Source organism: Rhinolophus sinicus, linkage group LG02 (genome assembly GCF_036562045.2).
Source record: "Rhinolophus sinicus isolate RSC01 linkage group LG02, ASM3656204v1, whole genome shotgun sequence".
Classification (NCBI taxonomy): Eukaryota; Metazoa; Chordata; class Mammalia; order Chiroptera; family Rhinolophidae; genus Rhinolophus; species Rhinolophus sinicus.
The window spans coordinates 16,526,135-16,546,311 of NC_133752.1; the positions used below are offsets into that span (position 1 = coordinate 16,526,135).

At 46.6% G+C, this 20,177-nt stretch overlaps 1 long non-coding RNA gene across 1 annotated transcript; it reads right to left on the reverse strand.

The window, feature by feature from the left end:
• Nucleotides 1-228: 228 nt before the first annotated feature.
• LOC141569285 (uncharacterized) lies at nucleotides 229-4,092 on the reverse strand. The gene is made up of 3 exons (XR_012492792.1): nucleotides 3,224-4,092; nucleotides 2,334-2,493; nucleotides 229-340 (listed from the first exon to the last, which is right to left on the reverse strand). It is a non-coding gene; the product is annotated as an uncharacterized LOC141569285 (long non-coding RNA).
• Nucleotides 4,093-20,177: the final 16,085 nt, after the last annotated feature.

The following is a 20,177-nucleotide window of genomic DNA, read 5'->3' on the forward strand; positions in this document are numbered from 1 at the left end:
GAGAGGTCTCTGTTCTGTGCTCCCAGAGAAGGTGAACAACGCTCCTGGTTCGCCCAGCATGCAGGGGTTTCCTGGGACTTGCAGTGCTAACAAGCAGGAGAAGTTGGTCACCTTATTCCCAGGACACTGCTCCTCCCTTGGCCAAATCCCCATTGGGAACGCTCCCCACCTGCCATTGAATCATGAATTTCAAGCCCTTGAGTTTGGATTTCTTGCTTGAAGTGGAGATTCACCATGTTTACAAACCAACTGCAAACACTGTCCATTTGCTGAGTGCTTCACAGTTTGCAATGTGTTATCATGTACTTCAACAGGTTTAGTCTTTAGAGCAATTTCAATGCTAAGGAAATTAAAAGATACCAATATTAGATAGAAATGCTCTAGGCTACAAGGAACAAAAAAACATAATGAGAGTGGCATAAGCAACTAAGTTGTATGTTTTCTTAAAACATGTTCAGAGGTAGCACAAGACTCAGTGGCACAAGGACATCTGCTATGCTCCTGGTCTTCCCTCACGGTTGTAAGATGGCTGCCACAGCTCCAGGCATCTAGTTGCCTTCTAGGCAGGAAAAAGAAAGGTGAGGCAGCAGCATCAGCGGAATTCTGCTTATGTTTCTTTGGCCAGAACAGTGTCTTCCCAACTGCCTGGCCATTAGCGAAATCAAGTGTTTAGCTTCCTAACCTCTAGAGTAGAGGAAGGTAAGGGATAAAAGTTTCGGGGATGGTGTTGAATGAATCACCTACAGTATCTGCCACAATAGAAACAGAGGACTATTTATTAGCAACTAGAAGAGGCTAGAATGACTTAGGGACCCAGTGGTTCCCAACACCTGCATATTAGAATCACCTGAAGATCATGTAAAATAATAATGCCAGGTCTTACCCCAGACCACTTAACTCAGAACGTCGGGCATACATCCTGGCATTGTTATCTTCAAAAGCTCCCCACTGGATTAAAATGTGTAGCCAGTCTTCTAGAGCTGTTCTGTCCAGCATGGTAGCCACTGGCCCCATGAGACTATTGACATTGACATTGCAATGAATTAAAATTAAATAGAAAAGTTATCTTCTCAGTCGCACTGGCCACATTTCAAATAGTCAGTAGCTCCCAGGGGCTAGTGGCTATGGTACCGACCAACACCAATATGGAACATTTCCACCCTTCCTGACAGTGCTGTGATTGGGTGGTGTTGGTCCAGAGGAATCTGAGAGTGAGAGCGCCGGTTCAGAATTCCAAGGCCCCTTAAATCTGGCCCAACTTAAGGGGGGTAAGTCAGATGGGTCTAACCTGAAGGCAGTATAAAAGAGTGGTTAAGGGCACGGACGATGGAGCCAGACAGCCCAGGTTTGAATCCCAGATCCCCCATTTACTGGGTGGGTGGGTGGGTGACGTGGATAAAGTAGTTTCCCTCTTTCTCCCGCTGTAAGATGGGAATGATAATAGGATACTATCTCCTGGAGTTGCATTGAGAACTCTGCGCTGATTCCAGTAGTGGGCTCAGAATGACACACATGCTACCTGTTACACACATCGGCTGCCTGTGTCATGCAGGAGGCCTGACTGTGGGCCAAAGCCCCCCGCAGGGCCCTTACTGGACACAACTGCCTTATTACCCTTCAATCCCACCCAAGATTGTGCCGAAGGTTTCCAGCTGGGGCCCTGTCACTGGTTTTCTCGTGCCACCCCTTGCTCTGAATCTGATCTCCTGGTGCTCAGCCAACCAGCCCCCATGACCCACAGCTATAGGGCTAGTGAGAGAATGAATGGAAGGACAAACCCTGAACATCTCCCTGTGCTCCTTCACCGACTATAAGCAGACGCTTGACTTGTAACTTGGTCCCAGATGCAGCAGCTGGACAGGGTGTGGGGACAGGAGAAGCAGGCTGTGAAGTCCTGGGCGGGTGGCTGGGCCTCTCTGGGCATGTGGCACCTGATCTATGGACTCAGGGGCTGGAGCCAATACAGACTACAGCTTCTGAAGGGCATGAAGTCTCTGAAACAGGGTTTTCCCTCTTTGGGAAAATTACAGCTTCTAACCGGGATGGCTCTCCACTGGCCTTCTTCCCGGGTTTTCCAAGTCCCCAAGGTGAAATGAGACTCCTGCGTCAGCTCCCAGGCCTGCCACCCCTGCCTTCTCTGCCCCTCCTTCTCTCCAGACGGTGTTAACAGTGTCTAGGAATGGGATTCTGGGTTAGGAAGATGTCACTGACTGCACCAGAAATGAACAAGATGCGCCCTCCCTGACAGAGGAGGGTTCTCAGAAAATGGGGAGCAAGGCCCCTCCCAACAGCCCACCTCTGGGGGAAGGAAAGGAATTTGCAGATGCAACAACCTTGAGCCTCTGCCCATCTGCTCCGGGTGTGCGTGTTCCACAGCGCGGCAGACACGCAGCGATGGGTCCCAGTCATTAACTGGCTGTCAGGTTCTTCAGATGATGGAGCTAAAAATAGCGCGCTATAGATAGAACCTTCTCCCACGCAGGCAGGCACAGGCTGCAAATGGAAGTGTGGAGAAGGGGCTGTGAGGCTCTCTCTCCCCTAAAGGAAGGTTCTTCGGCGCGTCTCCAGCCACCCCCACCCCTACCCTCGAGGGCAATGTCGTGTGCCTCCAGCAGCAGCCCTCCCTCCTGACCTGTAGATGTGCCCAAATGTTCCAAATCAACGCTGCCTGGCAGGGCGCACAGTGGCGGGACTCATTTGTATGCCGCACCCTGGATAAAAGTGATAAGGCCCCAAACACTCCAAGGAGACGCACAGATGAAACCCGGCGCTACTCGCTCGCTCAAGAGGCGAGCTATTTATAGAATCCAAATATCAGCATTTTCCACCCATTTACACAAAGCAATTTCAGCCTTTTCAGATGAGAAAAGAGCAGCCCGGGCTGTCATTCATTCCGGTGCTGGAATCACATTTGGGCGCAGGAAACCCTGATTTTATAGGAAACCTCGAGGCAGGCTCGGATTAAAGATCAATGGCAACATAAAATGTAGACTGTCATATTTTTGCTGCGAACATGACCTGGTAATAAAAAATAATAAAAAAAAAAAATGTTGTTTTAGTAAATAAACTCGGGGAGATGTATTGCCGGTTGCTGTTTATCCCCAGGCCTCAACTCACCCTGAACACTTGGAGCAAAGGACTCAGGGAAAAGCACCCCACAGGCATATCGTGAGAGCCCACGCTGAGCCCACCAGCTGCCCGCAAGCCTCTGACACACTCTCACCTTCAGAGCCAACGCTGGTGTGCTGGGTATTTCTCTGCTGAGGTGCTTGCTTAGCTGCTTCTTTAAGAAAAGTGTGAGATGCATTTCTTAATAATAAGTCTGGCAGCTGAACTGGCTGGCCAGCAGTGCAGATCCTGGGGACAGACAGACTTGGGGTCAAGTAGGGGCCCTGCCACACCCTGGCCGTGTGAGTCTGGGAAGTTACCTAATTCCAGAGGAGTTCAGTTTCCGCACTGTTAAACAGCGGCATAGTGGTCTCTCTTCTCTCTTTTTTCTTTTCTCTTCTCTCTTCTATCTTCTCTCTCTTCTCGCTTCTCTCTTCTCCTCGCTTCTCGCTTCTCTCTTCTCGCTTCTCTCTTCTCTGTTCTCTCTCCTCTCTTCTCTCTCTCATTGGGCAAAGGTCCTTGTGCATTCATACCACTCCCTACAAACCTATCTGGCATTTCTGGCTCCACCTCCTGAACTGGCCAAAGCAAGCAGAGAAGAGGGCTGGTATAAAGTTGTCTTTTTTCCAGGTCCCATCTCCTCATTTCTTACTTCCTCCCCAACTCACCTTTCTCCTCACTGTTTAGACTAGTGGTTCTCTGAAACTTTAGTGTGTCACTAAAATCACCAGGACAGCTCATTAAATCTCAGAGTGCTGAGTTCTACCTCCAGAGTTGGCAATTCAGGACTGGGGTGGCGCCTGAGAACTGACATTACATTCTTAACAAGGTCCCAGATGAGGCTAAATGACATTGATCTCATCAGGGACCACACTGTGAGAACTAGTGGTCTAGACAAACTGATAGGAAAGGTGAGGGACTAGAAGTGCTGGCATTAACTCATCATGTCTTGCAGAGTCTCGGTGCATAAGCTCTTTAGGTCTTGCAGAGCTCAGGCCTTTAAAACACAAAAATAAATATGTAATTACAAACTGAGATGAGCGCTATGTAGGACAACAGCGTGTTTTCAGAGAGCCTACAGGGAATCCTGGTTTAGGATCAAGAGGGACACAATAGTAGCTGAACACACACAGAATTCTCAGTGTATTTTGAGTGAGGATGCTTAGAACTAACCAAGTGAGGTGCCAGCAAACAGCATTGCAGGAAAGGGACCCAGCTTATGCCTTGGAGACACATTGCCAGGGAGAGAAGTAAGAGAAAGGAGAGAATGTGGTAAGTAAGAGTGACTAACCCAAGGAAACCCACCACCAACTGTGGTCTCGATGAGACTCACTGATAAGAGGTCAGAACACAGAGGCCGGCCCTTCCTTCTCGCCATCCGTCCCTGCCCCTTGCCCCTCCCCTGGCACCCCTCCCTCCTGCCCCAGCGTCCTGCTTCTAGGTGCCCTGCCATCCTTGACTGGTCTCTTCAGTGCACATGGTTTCAGTTGTTGATTTCTGCATAATAAACCCCAACATTTAGTTGTCACAGTTCTGTGGATGGGGCGGTGGGTTCTTCAGCTGGACTCACCTGGGCTCACTCATGTAGCTATACTCAGCGGCAGGTGGGCTGGGGCCACTGGAGCATCTGGGCTGGGCGTCTCTCTCCGGATCGTGCTTTCCTCATGGGTTCTTTGTCCTATGGCGGTCTCAGGGCAATTCCAGGAGGTGAGTTGGGAGGCACAAGGCCTCCTGAGGCCTGGGTCCAGAATATACCTATTGTCACTTCTGCCACATTCTAGTCGTTGAGGGAAACCGGAAGGCAGGAAGGGAGGGAGAAGGGGCTTGTTCCTGCCTGTTTTCTTCCTCTTCCCATCTGCGGAGACGTTAGCCTCACAGCTGCAGTTGGTTCCATTCTTTTCCCCTCTTCCAGATCCAGCCTGGATGCCAGTTCTGCAGAGCTCATTCCCCGTGTCTCTAATGCCCAATAACTCCTGACTCTTCCTACTTCCTCTTACTTACACGACCTCTTTGATTTACTTCACTGTTTCCTTTTTGGCTTTTCAATACTCTGTTCAGCCAATGCCGTATATTAAATTATCTCTGTTAAAAATAATTGATGTAGTTTTGGTTTTCCTTCAGAAGAGAGTCTCTGGCCTTAAAAAATTCAGAATTCCACCAGGGCCCTGCCTTCCCCTTCTTCTGGTCCCACTTACTTGCTGACCTGTTATAAACAGGAAAATAAAGGAATTTAGAAAAACGTGTTTCCTCTCAACAATGCCTGGCTTTGTGAAACTACTCTCTTACTAAAGAGGGCAAAAAAGACCCCAGTGCAGGAAGCCAGGGAACCCCACCTCAGGCTTGTCTGGCTGCCGGCTCCCTACCCCTGTCTCTCTAGCATTGCCCCACGGCCATATTATATGGGCACAGACTGAGGGTTGGGGTGTCTCCAGGGGCCTGCAGCTTCCCCTGGGCCATGCCCTGCCTAGTACAAAATGTCCAATCTCTATGTTCCCTGCCTATCTGGATATTTGTAAAGCTGCCCATTCCACCAGTGGCCAGTAGGGAACAGAAAAGCATGACCTTTTCAGTCTCCCTCTGGTGCCATTTTTTTCTCCACAATTCCTTGAGTTCAGATGGGTGGGGGAGGGATTTTCACATCCTCTATGTTACAGCCCATTCTTCCTAACTCTGACTAAGCCTTCGTGATGCATGTTGGTCACTGCTCTATTTGAGGGGCCTCCCTCGCATAGTGCCTGGCACACTGTGGCACTCACTGCGTGCATTCTGGATGGCCCAATGCTGTTGTTCCCTTCCCTCACTCTGTGCCTGGGAGGCCTGGCCCATCCCCACCCCCCACCCCCAATCCTACTGACCCTTCAGGGTCCAGAATACACGTGAGTTTCTCCAGGAAGCCCTCCCATTCTCTCCAGCAGTCGGAATGACTTGGGGAGTTCCTTGTTTCTTCTTACCTCTCCCTGAGACTCATCCTCACCTCCTCTGCTTAAAAAGTATTTTGTTCAGCTTTACATTAGTTTGAACTAGTGGCATGTGTATCCTGCTCTCATTCCAGGTGCGTTACACACTGATGGGAATGGGAGACATTTTAATGTGTTATATATTTATTCCCCCATTTCCAGTAGCCAGCACCATCCTTGGCACATAGTAGGTGCTTACTGAATATTATTTGTTGAACTACTAATAATTATCATATTATATATATGTATACATCCATTATATGTTGTACATAATGCATATATGTAATATTATATTTTACCTATAATATGTGTTGTACATATTATATATTCTAGTTATAATAAATTAGCCTTCCTCTATTCCTGGCACAGTACTATGTTCTTTGCATATTAACTCATTCCATCCTCCTAGCAGCCCTGAGGATTGCCCAAGGCCACACAGTTCATACAAAAAAGAAGTGGGAATCTAGCACTAGAGAGTGCCTGGTTTTAAAAGTGCATTCTAATTACTCAGCCATGAGAAAAGATGAAATATGGCCGTTTGCGACAACATAGATGGATCTTGAGATTATCATGCTAAGCGAAATAATTCAGACAGAAAATGTTGAGAACCACATGTTTTCACTCATATGTGAATATAAAACTGAAAGCAACAAATGAACAAGACAAAAACATAAACACGGACAACAGTGTAGTGTTTACCAGAGGGAAGGGCGGGGGGTGGGAGAGGTAGAAAAGGACAAAGGGGGTCAAATATGTGGTGATGGAAGGAGAACTGACTCTGGGTGGTGAACACACAATGCAATATACAGATGGTGTATTATAGATGTGTACACTTGAAACCTATAGACTTTTGTTAACCAATGTCACCCCAATAAATTTAGTAAAAATAAAAGAATAGGGTATTGGCCAGGTGAACTCAGTAAATGCAGGAAGGCTTCTTGAAGGTGGGGTTGATTCCATGGTATTTATAGGACAGGAAGAATATTTTCTTGAGAGGAGCAGGCAGAGAAAATCAAGGAGGACCAGCAGGTCCAGCGGCAAAGACATTTGCCTTTTTCTATTCCTCACTCCTCTGGCCTTAAGTCAGCGAACTTGAAAGAGCAACTGCTTTATTTGGTTCCAGGGAAAGATGGTTCCAAAGAACATTATCCCGATATGCTGACTGTACCAGCCATCATCGCTGCTGGAAAAGGCGCACCCGTCTCGGCATATCAGACCTTTAGTAAGAGTTCACGGTCACTTATCAAGGTGCATTACTTTCCGTATAGGTATTCAGTGAATGGCAGAAACACCATCCACTGTAGCTAACCGGCTCCTTCTCCATCTGCATAATTCTCGACGCTGTCAGTCAGCGTGACATGTGTGCACTGGGCCTCTCACCACCATCTGGCAGCCTCTTTGAAATCACAGTTCCCCCTGCACCCCTCACCCCGTCCTCCATCAGAAGTGGGGTCCCGAGCCAAGACTGTCGGTAAAGCAAGATCAGGACGTATGGATGCCCGTGTGATGACAGCCATGATTTAGCTGCGTCAATTGCTTTCTGACATTTTCATAGCTTTTCCTGGCTTTACCTCTGCAGCGGGCCAGTTGAGAGCTGCAGGAGGCAACAAGCAGAAATTGAATTTTCCACAGTATGCTCATTTGAGAGGCTCATTCCTCAGTTCTATAGGCAGCTACCTGGGAAGTTTCCAGCAGCTGTTACTGCCCCCCATGTTCTGGCCAGCTCCCCTGGGGGACCTGCCCCTACCCAGGGAAGGCAACTTGGCTCTGGGGACAGACATGAAGTAAGAGAGTGCACTTCTATGTCGCCACCGAAGAGCTGGACAGAGGTCCTGCCCTGTTTATCCGGAGAAAGCCCAAGCAAATTTCCCATTTTGTTGACAGTTTAGCCACACAAAGACTCTCAAGGGTGTCGTGATGAGTGTGATTGTGGGGAAGACACAGCAGTACCCACACGGCCAGTTCTCTAAATCCCTCAATCACAGACAAAAGAATGTTTGCCCACATAGAGGTTACACAAGAACCAGGAGGGGAGGCAGATTTCCTTTGTCGTCTGCTTGACACCAGAACAATAGGCTAAGTGAGCATGTGCAGGTGAAGTGAGGGTGCCAGACAAACTAGTTATTTGCTTTTGTGTAAACCCTAAATCAACTTTCTCTGACTATTTCACTGTAACACCTATGGAGTGGGTGTTGCCCTGAGTAATGGCTCCTGAGCTTCGGTGCGTAAAGGAATTTCCTGGTGGGGGTGTCAAGACCTGTCCAATCTCCAGAGGTTCTGACTCTGTTGCTTTGAGATGAACTCAGGGAAATGCATTATGAACAAGCACTATGCAGGGTTCTCTTGTAGGTGGTTTTCAGCTATAGTTTAAGAAATGTGGTTGCTACACTCAGTCCCTTCATCCCGCATTGAATCTCTCCTTGAAGGCTACAGCAAGGATGCCAACTCTGGCACATTCCATGCTTCCTTCTTTCCACCCTCTAGACCTCATGTCTGCTCCCAGGACACATCCTCTGCAATCCACCATGTGGCATCCCCCTTACTTTCCTGTTTATCTCCCTCCCACAGTGTCACTTGTTTCTCTCCAAAGGCAGGTGCCGCACACACCAGGTCACGTGCTGGGTCTCCCTGTGGGCAGTGGCAGAAATGATGCCATGTCCGAGGGTACCTAGTATAGTGCCCTGCTTTATAAATAGTCTTGAGTAACTGCATTACATATACTGGTGGTGCCAAAAAAATGTATACAAGTGGACACTTGGGTCAACGTTGCTCAAGCAGTAGTTCGCTGTCTTCAGAAGTGTCTGGATGCTGATGGTAACCACTTTGAGCACCTCTGGTAATTGCAGAAGTCAAAGGTGACTTGTATTCATCTTTTGTTATCAGTATATATTAAGTATTCCAATGTTAATAGTTTTTTCCTTTCTTAAAATATGTCTACATTTTTTGGTACCCTCTGTATTAAGTCCTAACTTTGCTTCAGGCCCTAGGCTAGCTACTAGTGAGGAGAAAAAAGAAGGTAGACAAATAATTTTAACCCAAATTGAGAAATGGTGCTTAAAGTCAAGTATAAAACATTGAGCCTGTTAGATTGCGAAAGACTGAAAACAGGAAAACACCCAGCTTTGGCAGACGTCTAAAGAAGCTCTGACAACCTGTATAGGACCGTACATGGTTACAACTGCTCTGGAGGGCAATCTGGCTAGATGTGACTAAAGTCAAAATGTCTCTTCCCTTGGATCCTAAAATTCTGGTTCTTGGATCTTTTCCTAAGGAGATAGTAGAACGAGGACACAAAGCTGTTCACCTGGGTTATTCTGCATAGGGCATGGAGTTAGGTACCTGGCAGAGTGTGACTCAGGGGCAGGAGGATGTCAGAGCATGGATGGGTCCAAAGAGAATCACCTCGCAGGGTGCTGATCTAGCCACGTAACAGAATCCTAAGCAGCCATTTAAAATGTTGCTCTGGGGCAGCCGGTTAGCTCAGTTGGTTAGAGCGCAATTCTCTTAAAAACAAGGTTGCCGGTTCGATCCCCACATGGGCCACTGTGAGCTGCGCCCTCCACAACTAGATTGAGGCAACTACTTGACTTGGAGCTGATGGGTCCTGGAAAAACACACTTAAATAAATAAAAGTTCCTTCGGGGGCGGTGGGTGGGGGGTGGGAGATGAGGGTAAGGGGGATCGAATATATGGTGATGGAAGGAGAACTGACTCTGGGTGGTGAACACACAATGGGATTTATAGATGATGTAATACAGAATTGTACACCTGAAATCTATGTAATTTTACTAACAATTGTCACCCCAATAAATTTAATTTAAAAAAAATAAATAAATAAAATAAATTAACAAAAAAAAAAAAAAAAAGTTTAAAATGTTCTGCACCTATAGTCATTGCTGAAGGAAGCTCTCTGTCACACCGTTGAGTAAAAAAAATTCACATTGGGAAACGGAAAAAGTCTCATTATGTTGAGCAACATTCAGATGTCTACATGAGTATATACATAGAGAAAGATGTCAAAAGCTTCACTGTCAAATGCCAGAATGTTCAAAGGATGAAGAGTTTTACATTCTTCTTTCTACCTTTGTGTATGTACATTTTCTACAAGAGCATATACACAGAATGCAAATATTATCTTTGTAAACAGAATGAATGAATGAATGAATGAATGAATGAATGAATGAATGAATGAGAAAAAAAGCGAAATAGCATCAAAGTTCAACCAAGGAACTAACTGCCTGGGAAGGCAAACCAGTTCTCGCAGAAGACCTGGTACTCACTCCCTCACTCTGCCCTGGGAGGACATGAGCTCCTGGAGGGTCAGGACTGGGGCACACATAGCTGGTGTCCTTGTGCATTTGTGTGCTTGCTGCCCTCCTGCTGTGTCCTGAGGTGAGACACTCACCATAGAAAGCCTCATGGGTCTCCTCCGATTTGACAACTGTTGGACTCCAGGACCTTCCCGCGCCTCTTCCCACTCTGGGGCTCTGAGAAGCTGAGGCGGCCATTAAACAGGTGAAATCAATCCAGGCCCCATGCCGGACTGAGAGTTGGCTGGCTGGCCCTGGCCCTGGCTTGTTGTTTCATATCTGCTGAGGCTCGGTTGAACTGGCCGACTGATGAGGCACAGCTGAGGCAGTTAAATCTTCCCCAGCAACGGCATGTGCTGTCAGGATTATTCACAGTAGCTTCGGTCCCCTGCCCAAGACCCTTTTCCCCAAAGATACCCTTCCAAGCCAACTCATGGCTAATAAACTCATACCCAAATTGATCTCACAGCTGTTCTTCAAATGCGGTGCCAGCCCTCTCAGCTGAGCCAAGCTGTTTGGACTTGCAATAAGTCGGGGCGATTTTTCATCTAGAGTTTGTCATTGGTTTCAGAAACTTTTCTCACTTGGCAAAATCTTTTTTAAGACTTTATTTTGTTCATAGCAGTTTTAGGTTTACAATAAAATAGAGAGGGGGGCACAGAGATTTCCCATATACCCTCTGCCCCCACACATGCATAGTTCCCCCATTCTCATCACTCACCAGAGGTACATTTCCACCAAGGATGAACCTACACTGATATCAGAATCACCCCAAGTCCATAATTTATCTTAGGAGTCATTCTTGGTATTGTATATTCAATGGTTTTGACCAAATGTATAATGACATATATCCATCATTATATTATACAGGTATTTTCACTGCCCTAAAAGTCATCTGTGTCCTGTATCCATCTCCCCTACCTCACCTCCCCACCCCTGGCACCCACAGATATTTTTATTGTCTCCACACTTTCAACAAAGGCTTTTCATAACACATCGTGGCAACACCATGAGTTTGGAGAACTGGCTTTCTTCCTCTATCTGTTAACATGGTTTGGTTCTTCCATGGCTGCATGACTTGCTCATGAGAGAAAAAGGGGGGACAGTGAACATACCCCCCACACTACCATGGTTTCTTTCCATCAAATTGAGCCACAACTTCAGACAACATGGCCGGATGTGAGAGGGAGGCTAGAAATTAAAAACCCATTAATCCACTCAGTACTAGGCATTTGGGGAAAGAGAAGAAGGGTGGTTGTTTGGAACAAGGTACCTGGTTGTCCACGAGGGCAAGGACTGCAGAACTCTTTAAGGCCAGCAGCAGCACAAGTCCTAGAACCAATAACCTCAGTGGTGGTAATAACAGTGGCGGGAGAAGTAACAATTATAACAAGGATTTGTGGAGAGATTGGCCCTTTTCGAAGCGTGTTTCCAAATGTAATCCCATTAGCTGAAGTTGAAAGACAGGTTTTCCCTTAGATGCATAGCACCCAACAGTCATGCAGGATCCATTCATTCGTTCATTCACTTATTCACAAATGCTTACAGGCTCCTACTTTTTTTCTAGGCACTCTGCTAGGTAATTGTATTAGCCAGGGTTCTCCTGAGAAACAGAACTGATAGGATGTGTAGAAATATATACACGTGTGTGTGTGTGTACACATATGTGTCATATATACATATATATGTAAAAGGAGAGATTTATTTTTTAAAATTCCCTCATTTTATTATGGAGGCTGGCAAGTCTTCAAAATCTGCAAGGTAGGCCAGCAGGCTGGCGACCCTGGGGGAGCAGTTCAAGTCTGAAGGCTGTCTTCTGTCAGGATTTCCTCTTGCTCAGAGGAGTTGAGTCTTTTGTTCCATTCAGGCCTTTGTTTGATTGGATAAGGCCCACCTACACCGTGGAAGGCAATCTGCTTTACTCAATGTCAACAGATTTAAATATTGATCTCATCCAAGAACACCTCAGAGAAACATCCAGAATAACGTTTGACCAAATATCTGGGCACCAGCCAAATTGACACAGAAAATTACCTATGATGACAATGAAGGCACGGAGCTGAATAAAACCCGCCCTCAAGAAGATCGTAGACTAGTGGTAGAAGCAATAGTATGTATTAGAATCGTAGTACAACATAGGAAGTGACGTATGTTGTAAGAGACACAGATAACACGGCTAGAGGTCTGAATGCATTTCCTTTGACCACGGGGAGGAGGTAACAGAGTAAGGGGCTCATGGAAGGCTTTTTGGAGGAGGAGAATTTGAAGTGGGATCTCGAAGGATCGGTAGAGTTTGGATGGGTGCACGTAAAAGAAGGAGCATACACCAAGTAGATGGAAGAGCATGAGCATAGAAAGAGATTTTAATCTGTTCAGTCAGCAGCCAGGAACTTATTGTAGTTGTGTAAAGTATTAGTAACAATATGGCAGTCAACAGAGCAAACAAAAGTCATTACACCTGGGTTCTTTCTTGTCCCTTTCCACCTTTGTTTGCTGTAGCCTGACTTATTTCTTTGCACGGTTATAGGTAACTATGAGTAAGGCAAGCTGTGGGAGGCAGCCATCTACTGTATTTGCCCCAGCATCCATCGGCTAAATCCCATCAGTAGTTTCTCTCCTGGGAACCTGTTCCTTCTCCAATCTCCAGCCCATGCTCTTCAGTTTACACTCCACCACGGGGCCCTGAGGTGGACCATGTGGTCCTGTCCTGAGCCAATCAGAGTCTCACAGGCTCACTGCTAGAGTGATTGGTCAAGGATGGACATGTGACACTGGGGACCAATCATACCCTGTGAGCTGGATTTTTTTTTACTCTTTAACTCTCATCATGAATACAGAGGTGATAGAAGTAGGACTAAGGTCCCCATGGAGTTAGAGACTGAAGCCCACACATTGGGGGACAGAGCAGAGAAGGGAAAGAAGATGGGTCAAACACAGCCCACAGAACATGGAGGAAGTCTGGTAATACTATGAACCACAACCATTTACTGAGCACTTACTGTGAGTCAAACACTAAGCTGTTTTGTCTCTTTTAATCCCCTGAAGCTTAAAAGGCAGTTTCTATTATCCTCTATTTTATAGCTTAGAAAACAGCCTCAAAGACGTTAAGAGACTTCTTCAAGGGCCTCCTTACAAGGCAACAATAAAATCAAGGTTCAAACGCAGCTCTGCCTGATGTTGCGCCCCAAGCTCTTGCCACCTCGGTGGTTCAGAAACACCTGGGAAGATGTTAAGAAACTACAGAAATCTCAGAAATCTAGAGCTCCGGGCCAGCTGGTCTGGAGTGGAGGCCGGCATTGGTATTTTCTCAAAACTTCTGTGGTGTTTCTAATGGGCAACCAGAATGGAGAGCTGCTGCCTGAGGTCACGTGCGATGCCGTGCTTATTTCTCTCAAGTAGGTTCAGCCAGTTGCATGAAACCATGTGACTCCAAACTCCCAGCCACTCAGGGCCACCCTAAGCTTGACTAAACACCTACATTTGGATGACACGGGTCCAGGCAGCCCCTGACTGATCTAGAAGGTACAAGTGAGGCCTGGGGGATGGGCTAGGCAAAAAGAGGAGAATGCGCCTTCTCTTTTTTGTTTGTCCTGTCATTTTTAGAAAACACGCTTTATAGTACTACTAGGAAGTAACAAAACGCAGCTGCAGAGGGAAACTCTGGGGGATGACAGCTCCTGGCTTGTCACCACCATAATCCACGTTCCGTTCCACTCCACTTACAAGCACACATTTCCCTGTGATATGCAGGGAACAGTATACGCAGCTGGTCTCACCACACACATACCACAGTGAGGACCAGGAGAGGGACTGGCTATGTATGTATGACAGGGCAGGAGCCAGCACTCTGTGTCTGGGGGCTATTTGGTTTTTAGTTGTAGGAGCTACAGGGGCTGGGAGTGGGGGTCGTTTGCTTGTTTTCCGGGGTTGGCCAAATGTAATCATTCAGAAGTTCCTTTCTGAACATTCTTCTGTGCTTTAAAGAAAAATGCCTGGACTGCAATTTTGTTTTTTATGGCCTTTCCCATGAGATCAGCTTTTATTTCAAAAATAAAACCCCAGCACAAAGGGTAAGGAAGTTTGCAAACCTTTTGAGGAGGGCTGCATTATGCGGGCTTTCATTAAAATGCTTCCGCAATTCCCATGCTATCAGGAAAATGCCTTTTGTGTTTGTTCTAAAAAGTCTCCGGTTTCCTTCTGATCCTGTGGCTCTCTCATGTCTAGCACAGTGCCTGGGACATATAGTTGGTATTAAGCAAATATTTTTTTTTGGAAAGAATAACAGCAGAAAAGAATGCCTATTTGCCAACTGCCCTCCTTCATTGGCCAGATTCTGCAAGGAATTCAGCATTAATGAACTGTGCAATGAGTACCAAACTGTTTGAATTTTGATGATGAAACATTTCACCATTGAGAGAAAATTTAAGAAGAAAATGCAAATAAAAAGCTATCCTACACTTGTTATCAGTGTTAAGTTACTTCTACAATCAAACAAAAAACTTGAACACTAAATTCAGAGGGGGAAAGAAAAGACAGAATAATAGGTCCAGTGCTGGGGAAGATGGTATTTATTTGTGAAAGGCAACAGAGAAATGTTTGCTCCTGGGACTTGGCTCTTAAGACCTTTCTTTCAAACAGGCCATTTCATTATTCAACAGTCTTTGGCTACAACCAAACATGAGTCAATTCACCTGTGCTATATAGCCAGACCACATTTCTCCTTCTAATCCAAAAGGCTATTGCAAGTGTCTTTGATAAATATCTCACCAGATCAAGGTCCACAGGTTTTTTGCATTTTCCACATTCATATTAACCCATCCCCAGAAGAGATAAAGTGGAATTGGCATGATTTGATCGTAGTAAATAAACCCATGATAATACTGGGTGATCACTCCTTTCTTCTACGTGTATACTCACAACTGTCTAATAATTTTATAGGGATTGTTATCACACCAGTCTGGAGTCTCTACAATTGAGTCTTTTGGCCTTAAAAAAGAACTAGAAAAACTCTTTTCATCCCTGGCTCTCTCCCTCCACTCCCCTACCTCTCGATTCCTCATGGGACACTGACAGTTTTGTGGCCGTGTCAGCAAGTTTTTCGGTGTCCTTGGGTACAATTTAATAGGTCCAAAGTAAATGTGGTCAGGTCTATTCCAGGCCTCACATTCACCGGCTCATATCCTGTATAATAATAGAGACATTCACTGAAGAATATACAGTGTGTGTGTTGGTCCTTGTTCTGAGGGCTTTACTTACAGGCTCACAGGTGATTCTCGCAACAGCTCAATGAAGTAAGAAGAGCTATTAACCCCTTGTGCAGACGAAGACACTGAAGCACAGAGGGCGTGAATAACGTATCCAAGTTGACACTGCTAAGGAGCAGAGCTGACATTCACACCCATGTCCTGAACTACTATGCTTCACTGATCTGGCCATTCTTTGTCACTTTTTCTGCACTTAGCTTCAAAAGCCCTTTATGATGTGATAAAATTATGGGAGATGATTTTTGGTTTTCTGTTAAAACTTTTTTGCATCAGGGAAGCAGTTGTTTTTAAAAGCCATGTAGGTGGTTCTCGCAGCACTGATTGGGCCACCCTTACGGAAGTCCCGTGTTCCTCCCACCAGCCCGCTGGTTTCCTGTCCCCGAGCTCCTCCTGGCTGAGAACCCCTCCCTTCTCTGCCTAGCTCAGCTCCTCTCACGTGCCTGGCTGCTGCTTTTTCTCCATTCTTCACCAGAAAGCCAGTCAGGCTCCTTTCCTGCCTTCTCACTTGTTCGCCATCAGTCCTTTCAGGAACCACAGCCCCAGACTAAGCCAATGGTAGGGACAACAGCCTCTCCCGTGGAAGCACCATCCACAAGGAAAGACTGGGTGTTATGGCTTGTATTGTGTCCCACCTAAAATTCATATATTGAAGTCCTAACCCTCAGTACCTCAGTGTGGCTTGATTTGGCAACAGGTTCATTGCAGATATATTTGGTTAAGATGAGGTCACAGTGGAGTAGAGTGGGCCCTGATCCAATATGACTGGTGTCCTTATAAAAAGAGGACAGCTGGACACAGACACACACAGGGAGAAGGCCCTGAGGAGGCAAGAAGATGAAGGCAGAGATCAGGGTGAGGCAACAGAAACCACAGAACACACGAGATTGCCAGCAACCACCAGAAGCTGGGGAGAGGCATGGAAGTGTCTCCCTCATGTCCCTCAGACGGAATCAACCCAGCAGACACCTCGCTCTTAGACTTCCAGCCTCCAGAACTGGGAGGTGATACATTTCTGTTGGATAAGCCACCTAGTCTGGGTACTTCGTTACGGCAGCCCTAGCCAACTCATACACTAGACATTAAATAATAGAGGAAAGAAGGAAGTCCCAAATAATGAAATCCTCCCACTCCCCGCTTAGATGGCGCTCCCTGGGGAAGCATTTCCCAAGTCCCTACAGTGGTCTTCAGAGGAGGGGACTGGGGCAGCTCGCTGGCGGAAGAGAAGGCTAGGGGCCAGTGCTGAGCTGGTGTTGCAAGGGTAGCGTGCTACTATGAGGCCTGACAATTAAGTTCGCGAACTTGTTGCAACAATGTTATAAGCTTTTTTGATATCAGAGGGATAATTCATTTCGAATTTGTTCCAACTCGTCAAACAGTTAACCAAGTTTACTATTTGGAAGTGCTGAAAATGCTGTGTGAAAAAGACGAAAACGACCTAAACTTTTTGCCAACAAGTCATGGCTCTTGCATCACGACAACGCACCAGCTCACACAGCACTGTCTGTGAGGGAGTTTTTAGCCAGTAAACAAATAACTGTATTGGAACACCCTCCCTGCTCACCTGATCTGGCCCCCAGTGACTTCTTTCTTTACCTGAAGATAAAGGAAATATTGAAAGGAAGATACTTGGATGACACTCAGGACATCAAGGGTAATACGATGACAGCTCTGATGGCCATTCCAGAAAAGGAGTTCCAAAATTGCTTTGAAGGGTGGACTAGGCGCTGGCGTCAGTGCATAGCTTTCCTAGGAGAGTACTTCGAAGGTGATATTCAGCAATGAGGTAGGGAGCACTTTCTCTAGGATGAGTTCACAAACTGAATTGTCTCACCTCGTATGTTTCCTGTGGTGACTTTACGTGGATGGTCTGTGAAACCGGGAGGAAATAAAGCTGCCTCTGAGGCTCCCACTGGGGCTCCATCCTGTCTGCCCACCAAGTCTGGGAGAAGTACCCTTCCCCTGTGCCCCCATAGCACCTTACACCTCCCTGTCCTCACTTCCGTCACATGACTTGAAGATCTCCCCCTACTAGGCTCAACTTCCAAGACCTAAGTGAGGTCTGGACTACACCCACGCCCCTCGCTGTGTGCCTGGCCCACCGTGCATCTCTGCTGGGTGTGGATGGATGGGTGGATGTGTGCAAATGGGATGGGGGTGGGGCGAAGAGCCAAAGAACTAAGATAGACACGTAGAAAGGGAAGGAAAAAAAGACGTGATATTTTTTAAAACAGGATTTTTTAAAGGGGGTGGTAAAAAGAGGGGAGAAAAGAGGAAGAAGGCCAAAGAAAGAATGAGAGAAGGGTAAAAAGAATGATGTTCTTTTTCTGATGCAGATTTACATACACTTCCTTATCGGATGTCTTAGGACCAGATGTTTTCGGCAGTCAGAATTTTGGGGGTTTTAAGAAAGATACAGTGGGCGTGGTCTATACGATGCAGTGTCCTGTACACAAACACGTTGCTATTTCTGCAGCAAAAAGCACAAAGCTGGATCAATGAAGGCTGAAAAGAGCCTTGCATGGTTTTTCAAGTCAGATTTTTTTTTTTTAACTTGAGGTTTTCGGAGGTTTGGGGTTTGGAATGTTAATGGAGTGTAGCTCTGTAACGGCACAAAGCCAAGCTGAGACATGACTCTCTTCTCACACTTCTCATTTCTAAGAAGGAAACAGCTCGGGGCAGAGAGCCTTTCCGCTGTTGTTGTGTTCTAAGGTCGCAGCCAGGGTGAGTTTGGGGCGGGGGGTTCCCAAGAAACTGTTGGGGACAAACCATTTGTTCAACGTATAAAAAGTGCTTTGTTCTCAGTCAACAAAGTTGAAGAATGAGAAGCTGGGAGAAAAGCCTTCTTATTGAAAACCAAATCTGACCTTTCGTTCCAGATTCCTCCCTACCTTTCTCCCTAATAAACCAAATTTTCCATTGTTCTCCTTTGCTGGGAAACAGTTCCACAGTCACCTTCCTAGCTGCCCAGAGCCCAGCTGTTCCCAGCTGCAAAATGGTCTGGGCAGTGTCTGGGGGATACATCCATGGGGCTCCCAGCACATCTCCTGGGACCCGCTAAGCATTGAGAATGCTCTCCTTCTAGAAGGGGAACTTGAACCTGGCTGAGCTTACTCTTGAATAACTCAAGACAGCTGCAGAGTCACTCAAGGATCCCAAAACTGGCGCAAGCCTAACTCCCTCCATTTTCGCAAGGGGTGAGGGTTACAATAGGGCAGAGGATGGAAACTAAGATGCAAAGCCAGAAAGCGCTGGCTCTCAGTCTTATCCTTGACACTTGCCTTGTCACCATAGGCACATGACTTACATCTTTCTGAATTTCAGCATCTCGTCTGTAGAAGGAGAATCATTATTTTTCTTGCAGGATTGTTGTGACAATTAAACAAGATAACCTGTGATAATATATGAAAAAGCCTAGGCCCTTAATAAATAGCAATTATTTCTGTGTTTGCTAATCCATGAACCATCCTACGATACTTCTTGGAGCCAGGGACCCACTGTTTTCCTAGGTGGTAGGCAGGAGGTGGGGGTGATGGGGTAGAGAACTTGCAAGACTTTAGGAAGAAGGTCCCAAGCTTTTCCTGCACTGGTCCATACTCCCCAAACCTCAGACAATTCCACAGCTTTTGGGGACCCTCCAGGGATTCTCTTGGGAAGGTTGTCCTGAATTGGGAGCCAGTTCCTATAAAAGTAAGGTTGATCTCAAAACTGCTCTTGTAAGATGTCAGTACTTGGAAGCAGTCTATTCATTCTCCCACCAGCTCATTTGCCAGTGGTCTTGCCCACCTGGGGGCCAGCAGACCCGCAGGACTGGCCCTGCCTCAGCAGATACCCTCTGGACCTGGACACATCTTACCAAGTCACAGCACACAAAGCCCTCAGTGACAGGGAGGGGATTTGGCCAGAACTCACCTTTGGTACTGATGCCCAGGGCAGTGCCAAGGCCTCCTCCACTTCCCATCCATGTGAGGTTCGGTCTGGAAGGACTGATTATACATGGTCCCTATTATCTGATCTGCTCTTGGCTCCTGCTGTCTCACTGTGGAGTATTCATGGCCCAAGATGGTTACTTGAGCTCCAGCCATTGCACCTGTTTTCTGTGTGTTTCCCAGGAGCCTCCCCAACCAGAGTGACTATCACTGAGACTTACTAATATGTGTGGTGATTTTAAACATGTCCACAAATTCTTTGACATTCTTACATGGAAAAGTGGAGGTCGGTGTCCCCTCTCCCTTAATCTGGACCAGCCTTTGTGACTCACTAGTTACCAATAAAATGCAATGGAAGAGAGGCAGCATGATTCAGATGAGAAAGGTCATGCAGCTTCCAGTAGGTATGTAAGGGGGCAGGCACCACTTCAGAAGTGTCACACCCCAGGACTGCCATGCTGAAAATGTCACACCTGAGGAGGAATAGCATTGGTATAAAGACCACTGGATGGGACTCAGAGGGCCTAGTGCCAGCTAAATGGCAGTCCCTGAGCAGCGCTTCCTCTCTCTAGCCTGTTGAGGGATAGCAGTGACAAACTGCTAGAGTGGGGG